A 15,938-nucleotide genomic window follows, 5' to 3' on the forward strand; every position below is an offset into this window, starting at 1 on the left:
CACCAAACACTTATAGGTTTATTTCTTTTGACTATTTATTTATTTTAATAAAGTAATATAAATTCACTTTCACCTTTCATGCGGCCTATACTTTTCATCCTTGCCAGCAGTATTGTGTAGGTCTCCGAGCGCACGCTATGAAAATGGGCTAAATCCTGGCAATTAGCAAATAGTAAAATTACAAACCACACAAATCTAACATAGTAGTAGGTACTGTAGTTAAACGTTCAACTTACATATAATATATTTCGCTCGAAAAGACCAGGCCCCGGGCATCCATGGAGCAAGCTGTTAGAAAGATACACTGCCGATTTAGCAGGTTTTCCTACTTACAAAGCATGTAGAGGTCTGTCTTTTATCATACTCTTCAACTGTGAGAGACGGAAATCAATAAAAAAATCGAGAAAACCACATTGTATGATTTTTAAATAATTAATTAGTATTTTATTACATGACATAAGTATTTGATCACCTACCAACCAGTAAGAATTCCGTCTCTCACAGACCTGTTTTTCTTTAAGAAGCCCTCCTGTTCTCCACTCATTAACTGTATTAACTGCACCTGTTTGAACTCGTTACCTGTATAAAAGACAACTGTCCACACACTCAATCAAACAGACTCCAACCTCTCCACAATCACAAACACTATTGAGCATTGTGTTAAAATGACTAACGTTTCTTATTAAGTTTACCTCCACCAGAAATAAAGTCTATGAGCTGTTAGCTTTTGCCATTGGCCGTTTGAACAGCTTATTAGCCAGTAATAGGTTTACTGGTATCTACTAACTTATTTGGAATAATCATAAGAATTGAGCAATTGCTAGCGAGACTCAAGATGAAGTTTTCCATGCAAGGAACAGTCACAATTTAACAGTATACAATTTCAGGTTTCGGGTTTAGCCAGCAAAGTTTTCGTCAATACGGAATAATTCACAAATGTGTACTTCACGTCGCCTGCGAGGAGATACGAACTCAGGACCTATAGTTCACAACTCCGCTTCTCGTCCGTCCGTCCGTCAGTTGCTTTTCTTATGGTGCATTCACACTATTTGCGAAATTTCGGACAGCAAACGCTAGCAACGCCCAGTGTACTTCATCTTTAGCATACGTGTGGGTGATTCTGTGGGCGAACTAGCGTCATAACATCAGGTAAGCTGTGTATTAAGGTTTGAGAATAGCACATTTGTATGAAGGAACATCGGATTATTACAATGGTTAAAATTGAAATACATTTTTACATTTTATATGTCTCTACTCAATTAATATGCCTCATTGATGTAATTCTTACAACCTGCAATGCTAGCTAGCCAACCAGCTTGTTACAATTAGGTAGCCACCAGTCAGCTAACGTGTCTAATATTGACACCAGAAACACAAACTATCTCAGCCACCTGTCTCCATGCTGCATTTTATTTGTTTGCATCTCTATAGGAAAATACTGTGCAGTTGTATAGCTCCCATCACTGCTATTAAGACTTTTAAAAAGGACCGCAACATCAGTTTTGTTTATTCATTTAATTGCACGGATAGCATTTCACAACCAGCTACACAAAATCCCATGATTGGTCAGTCCCCAGCGATAGGCACGGGTGATTTGCATGAAGTTGGAAAATCTAAACTTTTTCTTCACCTCTCACGGATCCCACGCATCGCCCCACAAGCCACAAGATCGCCACACTTCCCTTCATTGAAATGAATTGAGCCATCGCTCCCATCGCAAATAATGTGAATGTACCATTACAGTGCATTCACACTATTCACGGAATTTCGGATAGCCAACGCTAGCTTCGTCCAGAGTGCTTCGCCTGCAACCTATTTGTGTGGGTGTCTTTGGACGAACTAGCGTCATAACAGCAAGTAAGCTGTGTATTAAGGTTTGAGAATAGCACATTTTGTATGAAGGAACGTCAGATTATTACAATGGTTCAAATTGGAATAGAAACGTATTTTAATACATTTTTTAATTTTATACATCTCTACTCATTTCATTTATGTACAGTATATCACAAAAGTGAGTACACACATCACATTTGAGCAAATATTTGATTATATCTTTTCATGTGACAACACTGAATAAATTACACTTTGCTACAATGTAAAGTAGTGAATGTACAGCTTGTATAACAGTCTAAATTTGCTGTCCCCTCAAAATAACACAACACACAGCCATTAATGTCTAAACCGCTGGCAACAAAAGTGAGTACACCCCTATGTCCAAATTGGGCCCAAAGTGTCAATATTTTCCAGCACTGCCTTAAGCCTCTTGGGCATGGAGTTCACTAGAGCTTCACAGGTTGCCACTGGAATGACGACATCACTGAGCTGTTGGATGATAGAGACCTTGCGCTCCTCCACCTTCCATTTGAGGATGCCCCACAGATGCTCAGCTTCTTTAGCAAGGCAGTGGTCATCTTGGAGGTGTGTTTGGGGTCGTTATCATGTTGGAATACTGCCCTGCGGCCCAGTCTCCAAAGGGAGGGGATCATGCTCTGCTTCAGTATGTCACAGTACATGTTGGCATTCATGGTTCCCTCAATGAACTATAGCTCCCCAGTGCCGGCAGCACTCATGCAGCCCCAGATCATGACACTCCCACCACCATGCTTGAATGTAGGCAAGACACACTTGTCTTTGTACTCCTCACCTGGTTGCCGCCACACACGCTTGACACCTTGTGAACCAAATACGTTTATCTTGGTCTCATCAGACCACAGGACATGGTTCCAGTAATCCATGTCCTTAGTCTGATAGTCTTCAGCAAACTGTTTGCAGGCTTTCTTGTGCATCATCTTTTGAAGAGGCTTCCTTCTGGGACGACAGCCATGCAGACCAATTTGATGCAGTGTGCGGCGTATGGTCTGTGCACTGACAGGGTGACCCCCCACCCCTTCAACCTCTGCAGCAATGCTGGCAGCACTCATTCGTCTTTTTTCCAAAAACAACCTCTGGATATGACGCTGAGCACGTGCACTCAACTTCTTTGGTCGACCATGGCGAGGCCTGTTCTGAGTGGAACCTGTCCTGTTAAACCGCTGTATGTTCTTGGCCACTGTGCTGCAGCTCAGTTTCAGGGTCTTGGCAATCTTCTTATAGCCTAGGCCATCTTTATGTAGAGCAACAATTAATTTTTTCGATTACACCAAATTTAACACACCTGCTCCCCATTCACACCTGAGACCTTGTAACACTAACGAGTCACATGACACCAGGGTGGGAAAATGGCTATTTGGGCCCAATTTCGACATTTTCACTTAGGGGTGTACTCACTTTTGTTGCCAGCGGTTTAGACATTAATGGCTGTGTGTTGTGTTATTTTGAGGGGACAGCAAATTTACACTGTTATACTAGCTGTACAGTCACTACTTTACATTGTAGCAAAGTGTCATGTTTTCAGTGTTGTCACATGAAAAGATATACTCAAATATTTACAGAAATGTGGTGGGTGTACTCACTTTTGTGAGATACTGTGATTCTTACAACCTGCAATGCTAGCTAGCAAACCAGCTTGCTACAATTAGGTAGCCACCAGTCAGCTACACAGAATGCTGTGATTGGTCAGTCCCCATCGATAGGCAGGTGATTTGCATAAAGTTGGAAAATCTGAATTTTTTTCTTCGCCTCTCACCGATCCCACGCATCGCTTCAACGGACTTGAGTCCAGTCAATTGACGGACTTGAGTCAAGTCGCTGTAGTGTCAAAGCGCAAGGCAGATGATCGCCAACAGAGAAACTGGCCAATGCAGCAGTGTGCACCAAGTGCAAAGATATTTGTCGACACAAGCTAAGACAAAAGCAGAGAGGAAATCAATATACACTGAAAAGAGTGAGAATAACCAACTGACCAGTATTTCATTTGCAATTACTTACTGATATTATTTGCCTTCCCCGTAAAAAGCTGTTTGTCATGTCAAACGAAGATAGAGAGGATCGCATAGGGTTTTATTCAGTGACTCAATTGTTATTTCCTTTTTCCTTTGTTGCCATGGTTAACAGCCACACACTTGTTAACAATAAAAACATTCTTTTGGAACTACATCTGTTGCACTTTCAAAAAATATTTTAAAACCACATAATGTACCTAATATTTTTCAGTGTGTTAAAATGTATACAATTATTTTATTTAAATTATATGCAAGTATGAAACATTTTAAAATAACTGGGTTATTTCACACAATTAACTATTTATATACTACTTTTTGTCCAAAAGTACAACACTTTTAGTATACTGCTTTTTAACTTTAGGTTGACTGCTGAGTGTAAACTGTTGAAATTAGAATGAGACAAATGTTAGTTTATTGAGCTGACTTCTTACAACTGGTTAAAATAATTACAAAGATCTTTCCTTAATGGGGACACTCCGAGTTAAACATACTTTAAAGATAGGGTAACATGATCCTGAACCTGCAACCGGGTTTATCCACCAACTCAGGCCCACTTGTATTTAGTTGGTGATCGATTAGGGTCAGGGTCAGAGGTTAGGAGCAGCATGGCGCCTTGGGGTGCTGATATACCCCCTGACTGGGTGTTAAAATAGATGGTTTCCCAGGCAGGGTCCACCAACAACACACAGCTGCTATGACCAGAGAAACTGCATTTTCCTGACCAGTGCTCTGTAGGTTTGTAACAGGGTTAGGTTAAGTTTAGGCATAAATGTTTGTTTATTGAGGTTATTGTTAGGGTTATGTTAAAGTTAAGGATAAGGTTAGGAAACATGGATTTTGTTGTTTTCTGGTCCTCACAAGGACAGCTGTATGCAACTGTGTGTGCGTGTACATGTGGCGCTGGAAGTTGGTCTGGGCTTTAGCAGGAAAATAATCTTTCCCAATGAAAGATCCATTGAGCAACAATCTCTTGTTAGCACACTGAACGTCTGTCAATAGTGGATGCATGTATAGTTAGTAGCAGCAAACAACAGCGCTACCACAAATTGACTGATATGTGTTGCTACATTGAGGAGTAACATGTCACCCTGCGGGTTAATCTGCCCCCTCCCATACCAGGCTGCACGGTACCCGTCTCGCCCATATCTCCTTGGACCACTTAGAATTGGGTAAGAGAATATAATCTAGGACCCCAAGGTGGATCACTTTCCACCGCCTCTTTTGGCAGAGCATCGCATTCAGAAAAGGATTGTTTTGTTTAGGCCTGATGTATTCTTCAAAAGAAACACAACCTCATTGAACCAAATGTCCTGGAGACCTCTGAAGTGCAGCAACGTCTTTTTAATCTCAGATCATCAGGGGATAGTATCCATGCTATAATCCTTAGGACTGTCATGGCTCCAGAAATACTGTATCTAGCACTCCACAAATACTGTATCTAGCACTCCACAAATACTGTATCTAGCACTCCACAAATACTGTATCTAGCACTCCACAAATACTGTATCTAACACTCCACAAATACTGTATCTAACACTCCACAAATACTGTATCTAACACTCCACAAATACTGTATCTAGCACTCCACAAATACTGTATCTAACACTCCACAAATACTGTATCTAGCACTCCACAAATACTGTATCTAGCGCTCCACAAATACTGTATCTAGCGCTCCACAAATACTGTATCTAGCGCTCCACAAATACTGTATCTAGCGCTCCACAAATACTGTATCTAGCGCTCCACAAATACTGTATCTAGCGCTCCACAAATACTGTATCTAGCACTCCACAAATACTGTATCTAGCACTCCACAAATACTGTATCTAACACTCCACAAATACTGTATCTAGCACTCCACAAATACTGTATCTAGCACTCCACAAATGCTGAAGGCATTAGTTGCAGCAAAGGTCCAAAAGATGGGCTACACCCTCTGTGCCAAGTGCTCTCATACTCTCTTCTTCTGTTTCCTCCTGTGCCTATCCAAAGTTTGAATGTATCTTTCCATTTTATTCAGTGTAAGTTGAGAAAGGAAACTCAGGGTCAATCGCTGTATTGATATATAGGAAATTCTTCACAAAATATCATACTGGCCTTGGAATTTGTTGGCATACATTCAAGGGTTTAGTGGCAGGGCAATTTGGAAGGAAACTTGGTCCCACCAAATAAAAACAATATACAAAACATCTCAAATGCGCCAGCCGTCCCCCCCATATCAAACTCCCTCTCACAACCTGCATACAGTCAACAGTGAATAATGTGATTGAGGCTCAATGGAAATACATATGTACTTACAATAAAATGATTTTAGTTAATTATCAACTCTAGTTAGCTGTGTGTGGCTTAGATATTAGCCAGGGTCCTAATCACTTTGATATTGGGAAATGAAACATCAACACATTAGCTAATGTGGTTTCAGATAACACAACTTGTTTCAAAGTGTTACAGTTGGTTTGGCAACTACCAAGCAAACCAGCCAGCCAAGCCAGCTAGCTTAGACGATACACAACATTTCACCATAGTTCAGATAATATCTGGAGATAAACAACCTTTAACCGGCTACACAACTGTTATTGTCAAATACATTTCAATCGTACATTTCTCTAGCCTATAATGCTACTTATCATGCTTGTCTTCTTCATCGGCAGTCTTTGATTAATTTTACAGAATTTCTCTAGCACTGCAGCAACGAATCTTCATCACTCAGAGCAACATTGGCAAAGAAGGGCCTGTGTGCAAAGGTCTTTGCTAAACAAAAGATTTTATGAAACCAAGAACATTGCCTGTCTGCCTGGCTTCATTCACTTCTCAGCACAGTCATCTCAATGGCAATCACGCAAGCAGGCAGTCTTGAGTTCTACAAAATCTTTGCTTTAGAATGTATCTTTATTAGTTTACTACTTTTATTCTGCATGTAAAAAAATTAATAATCAGAGGGCATGTCCACGGTGTCCTCAATGGTTAGATGTGGGCCTGGCTAGCTCCGGCTCAGGGAAAACGCACAGTGACAGATTTTGCTCTAAATGAGGAGATGTATTGTCTCAGGGTCCCCAGGTAGGTGTTCCCCTAAAAGCCCTCAGCTTTTCCCTTTTGCTAGTATGGAGAGGGAAAAACGGACGGGAGGAGGGAAGGCACAGCGTTTCTGTGTATCCTGGCCAGGCCTGTTGAAGTGGATTCAGCCCAACAGGACAGAACATGGAGGAACTGAACCACTCACAATTACTGCTGACATCAGACAGACCCTCACCAACTATCAAAGACAAAGAGACAGTCAGACACAGACAGAAAGACAAAGAGACAGTCAGACACAGACAGACAGACAAAGAGACAGACAGACAAAGACAGACAGACACAGACAGAAAGACAAAGAGAAAGTCAGACACAGAAAGACAAAGAGACAGACACAGACAGAAAGACAGAAAGAGACAGACAAACAAAGACAGAAAGACAAAGAGACAGTCAGACACAGACAGAAAGACAAAGAGACAGACAGACACAGACAGAAAGACAAAGAGACAGTCAGACACAGAAAGACAAAGAGACAGACAGAGTGAGTTGGAGGAGTGTTCAGAGGACACAGAGGGTTTTTGTCTATTGTCTAAACATATTACCTATATTTTGTGTGTTAAGGTTGGTCCTTGTGTGTGTGTGTGTGTGTGTGTGTGTGTGTGTGGAGCAAGTGTGGAGGGTTCCATAGTGTTGTTATTGCAGCTGGATGAGAATAGCAGGAGACAGCAGTGAAACGAAGGCCCTAGGATCAACAGGTCTGTAACTGGAGAGGAAAAGCTGGAGTAAAGGCCCATTCTTGAGCCCATGCAACACGCACCAACAAACACACACGTTTAAAAAAAAAAAAATCACACTTGGGTCTTTGCTGGCTTCTATTGCGCTAACACTGTAAGCACTATACTATAATTGTATTTTATATTTCCTCTCCTCGGCCCTCATCAGCTGTGTTTTTCTACTGAACACACCAGATGAGTGTGTCTCCATGATTTACCATGGTCCAATTTTACAGCCATGATCAAATCTTAGAGATAATGGAAAAAGAGGGAGGAAGAGAAATCTTTCTTTCTTCTAGGATCCACGCCACGTTCAGAGTTTGTCAACACTGGGGATTTCCGGCAGCATCTCTCAGGAAGATCAGAGAGCAGTTTATTTCATTTCAGACAGTTAACAGGGACAGGACAGAGTCTGATTTCTGCTTCGTGTAAATTGGACTGATCTTTGTTTCACGTCTGGGCTGAGATTTCAACATCTTTATACTATTTCAGTGACGTTTAAAGCGAAGGCTAATAGAAATCATACAGAAATGTACCGGTGGTTTGCATGTGTTCATGTTTAAAGGCCCGGTGAGATATTTATGCAGACAGAACAGTATTTTCTGTTCATCCTCCACATACGACCTTCCCTCCAACACCCCCCCAAACCCCAACCCCCCTTCCCACTCTCAAACTGCCTGTGTACTGTACAGCTTGTCTCTCTGTGGAAAACCTTTCATGTGGCAACTTACCAAAACCCGTCAAGTTGCTCAGACAGTAAAATTACCCGGAGCAGTCCCTGTTAACGGCTTTATTCACTCACCTTTAGCCTCGCATAAAAACGGCATGTCAGGCCGTTCAACAAGAGTCATTCGGTCCAGAAGGGGTGTGTGTGTGTGCAAGCCATTGTCACTGACAGAAGAAATGTGCTCGTTCTCACTGATGTGTCTGTTCTCTTTTTATTGGCTAACCTTTTCTTGGCTCTGGCTTATTCCACTGAGTGCGCCATTTTCCAATTCAGTTAGCATCATAAGAAAGTGTGAGGGGCCAGAGTAAGGGACAGTTGATTTTCACCAGAGCAGAAGATTCCGATGCAGACGTTACCCAAGTTTCCTTTTCTGCTTAGATGGTTTAAACTGAAGAAAATGTAGTTAATTTATCAACAGTAACAACGTTATTTCTAGTTAACAATGAAGACCCTGTTGTAGATTTCCATACAATTTAGAAAAATAACTTCAATTTAAAAAAATGTCTCAAGTAAGATTTTTTTTGGAAGGTCTGGGAGTGGCCTAAGTGGGAAGCAGGAATCCGAAAACTGGCTATTATTGGCAGAGGTTTGGAACTTTCTTTGTTATTGGTCATTAATCTCATGCTGATGTCACCATGGAAAGTTGAAAATCCTAACCATGCAAACCTGATGATTAGAAAGTCCTGTCTATAAATGTATTTTTAACAGCAGCCATCTGAAAATTACAGTGAACCAATTATTGTATTTAGTGACACATCACACTTAAACAATATTACATCAATTTGCTTTGATGCAGTACCATATCAAACACCGGAGAAATGTAGTTTTGTTTGAAGTGGGCCCTTACCAACATTCAGCCAAGTTATCTACAGTATTTCATCTTCATCTTATTGGGATAGCAACAGTCATCACTCACTTTACCACGGACCTGCTGAAGTTGACGTTTATTACCTCAAGATGTGCTGCCGGATAGACTTGACAAACTGACTAAAAGGATAAAGCATTTAGAATCCATTTCAATGTTTCCTTGGGACCTGGCAGTGCATACAGTATACTGAAGTTGTGGGTCTAGTGAGACGGTATGATGGATAGGAAAACTACAATGGTAGAAATTCTCTCTGACCTACAGATCAGAAATGGCCAACTTCTCTCTCAGTTATTTATTTCACTACACCAGCGTAGTCAACTCATACTAATAAAATAATGGACTCAAACACATACAGGAAGAAACACAGAACATAGACAAGGAACACGTGCACACACACACACACACGTGCACACACAGTTTTACTCTAGTTTAAGATGATGTCTAAATCTTGAGCACACTGGCTGTTCGTTTGTTTTCTCTTCAGACAAAATGTTCCCAAATTGTCGCAATTCTATTGATTGAATAATGGACCATTTCCCCCCATCAGCCTGTCAGTCTGAGGGCTTAGCACCGCTGTGTGTGTGTGTGTGTGTTGGGGTAGGTAGATAAGCTGTCTATCATGTCTCACCAGCACCCAAGTACGGCCAAAAGCCGGTTGACCCTGTATCTGTACCCTGCTTTAACAGGCTGTGAAGTGTGAAAGAAAATGTACACTGGAAGATAAAAAAGTGTCACCGCACCGACAAAACAGGAGGAAAAGGAGAAAGTAGGAGAGGAGGAGGTGAAAGGGAAGGAGGCATTCCATTGCCTGTTGTAGCAACTTCAACTACCAGCCTATAAAAATAAATCACACATCTGCTTCCAATGAGGCCGTGAAATATTAATGGTTTTATGCTTGTTATGAAATTCTTGTAACGTTCTCCTCCCTCTCGCTCCATCCGGGGGAGCGTGTATATACAGCCATCCTCACCCTGGATTCTTCGCTATCTGTTCATCGCTCCCTCAGCAAAACAAGCTCCCTCCACCTCAGCACGATGTCTGAAAGTTCATTTCCACCACCCCCCATGCATGTCGAGATCCACAGGCCGATGGGCGTATGGGTCCAAGCAGCAACCGCTACGTGTCCTGAACCAAAAGGGCAGCTGTGAAAATAGAGAACATCAGATTGGAAAACAGACAACGACGAGTCCAACTTAAAGAGTGGGAGAAGCGGAGCTGCACTCTCTGCCCGTAAGCCGTCCCAGGATGTGAAAACAGATGATTACAGATAAAAGGAGGATTATGAATGAGAACATTCCAGTGTCCTCTCCTCCCCCTTTCTTCCCCACCTCATCCTCACTAGGGGATGGGAGCAGGACTCTACCTCACATGTGGCATCACTTAGAGAACCATCAAGCCCAGGCGAAGAACAGAGGACAGGGGAGAGGAGGAGAGAAGGGGCGACCACTGGCCTTTGAAGCGTGCGTGAATCCCTCTGCAGGTCCTTAATTAGCCACAGGCTACGCTAACCGACTGTTTATTTGCGAGGGTTAGGCGGCCGAGGTCTGTGAGCCACGAGGCAGGAATGGAGACAGGCTGCATCCCTACCCAGAAGGGTGGTCATGTGGAACCAAATGTGGCTTCTGTGACGATGAGCTCAAACCATCCTTGGCCCACAAATCAAAAGCGCTTTCGGTAGCACGCAGCCTCTGAAGACTATCTTTCGACAGAAGTAGAGCAGGCGGGTTTTTTAATCCATGATTTCATAGTGACCGTTTGGTAAGAAGGAAAAAGGAATAGTTACATTTCATGGAAAATAAATGTGTGGAGTGCTTCTCTGCCAGGTGATTGGAGGACGTCGTTTTATCATTGAACCACAAGGTGTCAGTGGTGTCCTCACACACGCTGGAGCATCTAAAAGGACTTCAGACAGTGTGAGGAGGCTAGACTAGTGTTTGAGTCTCCACATGGATACTTCTATAGAGTATTACTTAATATATTGGACATTTATCTTTGGACATCAAAAAATCTCTAACAATTATCACAATTCGACATGTTGACCTATTATATTACTGCATTTATGGATGAAATGAATATTGAGTATCTCATGGTTTGTGTGTATCTCACGCCCTGTCTGGGCGTGTCTAACAGCAATGGTCTCAGACCTTTAGATCCTGACCTCCTTGTACATTTCTATCATGCATGTGTGTGTGTTGCCGGGGCAGTTTTTTTGCGTGCCAATATATGAACAACTCTGTTTACCTGTAAACGGATGGGTCAGTAATCCCCAGGCTCACACTAATCTCGTCACATGTGTCCACAGAAGGCTAATAATAGAGGTAGCTCTGGGCAATTCGGAACACACAAACACTTTCACACCTTCCTCTCAACATGTTAACCACGCCCCTCGACATCAGCTTCTTATAGTTGCCTCTGGGCTTCTTATAAACGTTTCACAAAAAGTTCTAAAACGTATCTCTGAATGCAGAACCGTTTTTCCTCTGGTTCTTTGGATCTTATCCATTGCACCACAATAAGTCTCATAAAGAAATTAATTATATTATATATAATTATTACCAACGCACTTATCTATCAGAAAATCCAAGATTGAGCCAGCTACATCTACAGTAAGCAAATGTGTCCTTTCATGTCTTGCCTATGGCCTGTTTTATTAAACCCAAATTACACATTGGTATCTTTATTCTGTTACTAGTCCATTGCCAGCAATGCATTATTTAGTTTTATTTTCCTTGTACTTTTTGAATGCTAACATTGAATTTGTAGCAGATACCATCCAAGTCTTGGTACCAGTATTAACCTTTTTTTGGGGCATCATGTTCAAATTACCTAGAAGTGTACAAAATTGATTACAAAGCTCAACAAAGGCACTTACAGGATTTGAACATGATGCATGAAGAATTATAATATCTGTACCATGACTTCGTGGCATTTCTGGAACAAATGCCATTGAAGTCATGGTACCAATTTAACACATCCTGTTTAAATTATCTGTAAGTGATGTTGTTGAGCTTCAGAATGAGTATCAAATACTTTCAGATGAATGGGACATAATGCGTGAAAAATGCTAAAATCTGTCCCAAGACTTGGATGGGATTAGTGCCCCAAAATTTTCACCATTTGAAAATGTCAGAAAACTAAACCAAAGCATGGATGACTGTCATAACCTTTCCACAGACTGCTTCCAATAGCAATTCTCACTGTAAAAGGAGTTGACAACATTGGCTTTATCATTTATTGTGGATCTGTGTGGTTAATGTTGGCAGAATTGGCTCCAACCTTCAATTTAAAAGCAATCATCTCTCTGGACATCTCAGACCTTTAGACTTGTTGAGTTGTAACAATAATAATAATACATTGTATTTATATAGCGCTTTTCAGGGAGCCAAACACGCTGTACAAAATTAACAGGAACAGAAACAAACAAACAAAAAACCTGGTGTCCACAACAAAGGCCCACTGTACAAGTCTATAAAACATTTTATAATAGTTTTAAAAACTTCTGAGGGAGAGTGAAGTGAATTGGTCAGAAAATGCATAAAGGCAACTTTTTATAGTCAATAGTGCCTGGAGAGAGATACAAAGGTGAGGTACTCTTATAATCCTCACCCAGCACAGCCAGAAGGGTTTGGTTCCTCTCTCAGTTTCTTCCAAAATGTGGACGTTTTTCCTAGTCACTCTGCATTGACTCTAGTTGCTTCCTCTTTGGGGTTTCAGCCAGGGTATCTATAAAAGCACTTTGTGACAACTGCTGATGTAAAAAAGGCTTTATAAAATAAATGTGATTGATTAATAAGAGTTTAGAACAGGCTATACCAGGATAAGAGATGAGCACCTCTAGTGTGTCAATGAATTGACCCAAAACATAAAAATATCCTTGACAGCATCTTGTTATTCTACCATGTTTTATTGCAATTTATTAAGCACCTTTCAACCAACTGAGGTTTCTTAACATAGCAACAAGGAACACCTCATCTGGGTGATGCAAGGTGAATAATTTGAGCCAGCACACATCAGCTATGAGGTGGACAGATGAGGAGTGATATATGCCAGTTAGGAATAATGTGGACAGATGTGGAGTGATATATGCCAGATAGGAATGAGATGGACAGATGAGGAGTGATATATGCCAGTTAGGAATGAGGTGGACAGATGAGGAGTGATATATGCCAGTTAGGAATGAGGTGGAGAGATGAGGAGTGATATATGCCAGTTAGGAATGAGGTGGAGAGATGAGGAGTGATATATGCCAGTTAGGAATGAGGTGGAGAGATGAGGAGTGATATATGCCAGATAGGAATGAGGTGGACAGATGAGGAGTGATATATGCCAGTTAGGAATGAGGTGGAGAGATGAGGAGTGATATATGCCAGATAGGAAGGTGAATGATTCAAAGGGCAGTAAAGTAACGTTTGGAATTTAATCAGGACAATGGGGATTGACAAGCCTTATCTTACACCAAGCACCATGAGATTTTTCGTAAACAGTGAGTACACCCATTTCAAAATCTGAAAGATGGCATTCTACGCAGAGCAATGGAATTTGATCTTAAGAACCTAGTGAACAATGCCCTCTACTGGTTCTCCAACACCATGTCCAGCAACATCTGGTCTTCAGTCTGGGGGGCAAACCATGCTTTGTTTCAAAGGTGAGCAAGCAGTGGGTGAAGAGTGCTATGCTCCTGGCATGTTTAAGTGGTCAAGGAAAACTACAGAACGATAAAAAACATAAAATAAATAAAACATTTGCTCCTATTTTGTTATTGTGCCATAACCACACAGCTCCAGAAAAATACTCAGAATGGTTTAGAACAGATCCTATTCATTTGAGAAAAGAAAACATTGTCACTAGGCTTGTGCTGTGAAGATTTTTTCTGACAGTATTTATTTTCCAAAGTATCTGCTAATTATGTATGGTTTTGATCTCATTTTTAAGAAAAGGTGAGGTTTTGTAAACCTAAAGCAACCATTTCTTTGGCTGCTCTAAGTCCAGAAAGCCATAATCATAAGATTCATGTAAAAACTCCCATGTCAACTCCTTCTGAAGTCCGCCCTACATGTTTATCATTTCCAGGATAATTGATTATCCTGTCAATTCATCAATTTACTGCTAATAGAGACACACATATGTACTGGAGTCTACATGCGTAATCAATCTCAATTCAAGCCCATCTTTGTCTAATCTTTTGTTTAGGCAACCACACATTTTGTTTAGGCAACCACAATGTATTATCTCCCCAAACAAAAGTAAATAACACATTCAAATCCTCAAGTAAATTCATAACAAAAATATAAGTTGGCCAGTTTTCCTAACCTGAAATGCATCCACATAAGATGTATTTTATATCCATGTGCTGCTCACCTCAGGGCCTGGCTCTGTACATGGCAGTAAAGCCCAGTTTAACTATTTGGAGTAATTGCATGGTGACTTATACGGCAAAATACAGTAAATTAAGCAAAGGAAACCAATATAGTAAATTTAACTGAAATGTAATTGGCCTTCAAGAAATACATATGCCAGGACACCGCCATTAAATAGGTACACTACTTAACCTGAAAACACCATTGGGGTGTGTGTAGGTGTAAAAGTATTTCTGGTGGGTTTGAAACAATCACGACTTGTGATAACAAGATCACAAGTCACAACAAACCTATTGTTCAGGTCACGACAGTCCACAACTAGCTTCTAGTGTTTCCCTTATTGAAGAATCGTTAGGATGAGGAACAACGCCTTTTGTAAAGGCATATTTATAGTTCAGATAGATTTAATATTTACTCTAGGCTTAGAGTAAATGCTAAAACAACTATGGATTAAGGCTGGTTTAAATACAGACAAGTTGAGTTTATGTTGGCTATGCTGAATAAAGTTGACTTTGCCAAGTGACATTCTCTGAGCCAAACACATTATAAAATGTTTTTGCACTAGCAAAAGAAAATGCATCAGAACTGGTAACTAGTCAGTTTAATTGAATGACATATGAAAAGTAATGCTCCAAATTAGTGGTGTCAAACTCATTTGTCTCCAAAGAAGCATTCAGAATTCAATGAGGTGCAAGTGGTCTAATTAAAAATGTCATAATGTACTAAAATAGACCTCTGTCTGTAGTGTTGGGACTGCTTTTTGATGATCATGGGCAAGCTGGAAATATGGAATGAATGCTGGTCCATTATCATGTCAGCATTGTTTTGATTTGTTTTTAGCCATCTTACAGTGTGTGACATTGAGTATTTGATTTTAATAATGATATAATGTATACACTGTTTTTAAAATGATTCTGGGGCCCTGGGCAGCCCAGGGACAAAGCTGCTGCCTGGGGTGGACATGTACTTGTAGTATGAGGTTGAAATCAACATACTGCTTTTTAGAATAACTCTCTTCTTTGTCATTCTCAATTTTCCTGCCCAATAATACCTTTTCCATAATAACTTACTCTATTTACACCTATTCAGTTATCATTATATATTACAATATTTATTTTGACATATCTTTTCATTAACATAGTTGATCTCACTAATCAAAAGATAAATTAGTGAAAAGTAATATCAGAATTGGTCTGCCTGTCTAGATTACATTTGAGGAGATACTTATTTGCTATAGTCTCCAATAAGACATTAGGGTTAAGGTTAGGGTCAGGGTTAGGGTTAGGGAGCATCAGTGGCAGGGAAGGTAGAGGAATT

This window comes from Esox lucius, chromosome 6, assembly GCF_011004845.1.
Source record: "Esox lucius isolate fEsoLuc1 chromosome 6, fEsoLuc1.pri, whole genome shotgun sequence".
NCBI lineage: Eukaryota > Metazoa > Chordata > Actinopteri > Esociformes > Esocidae > Esox > Esox lucius.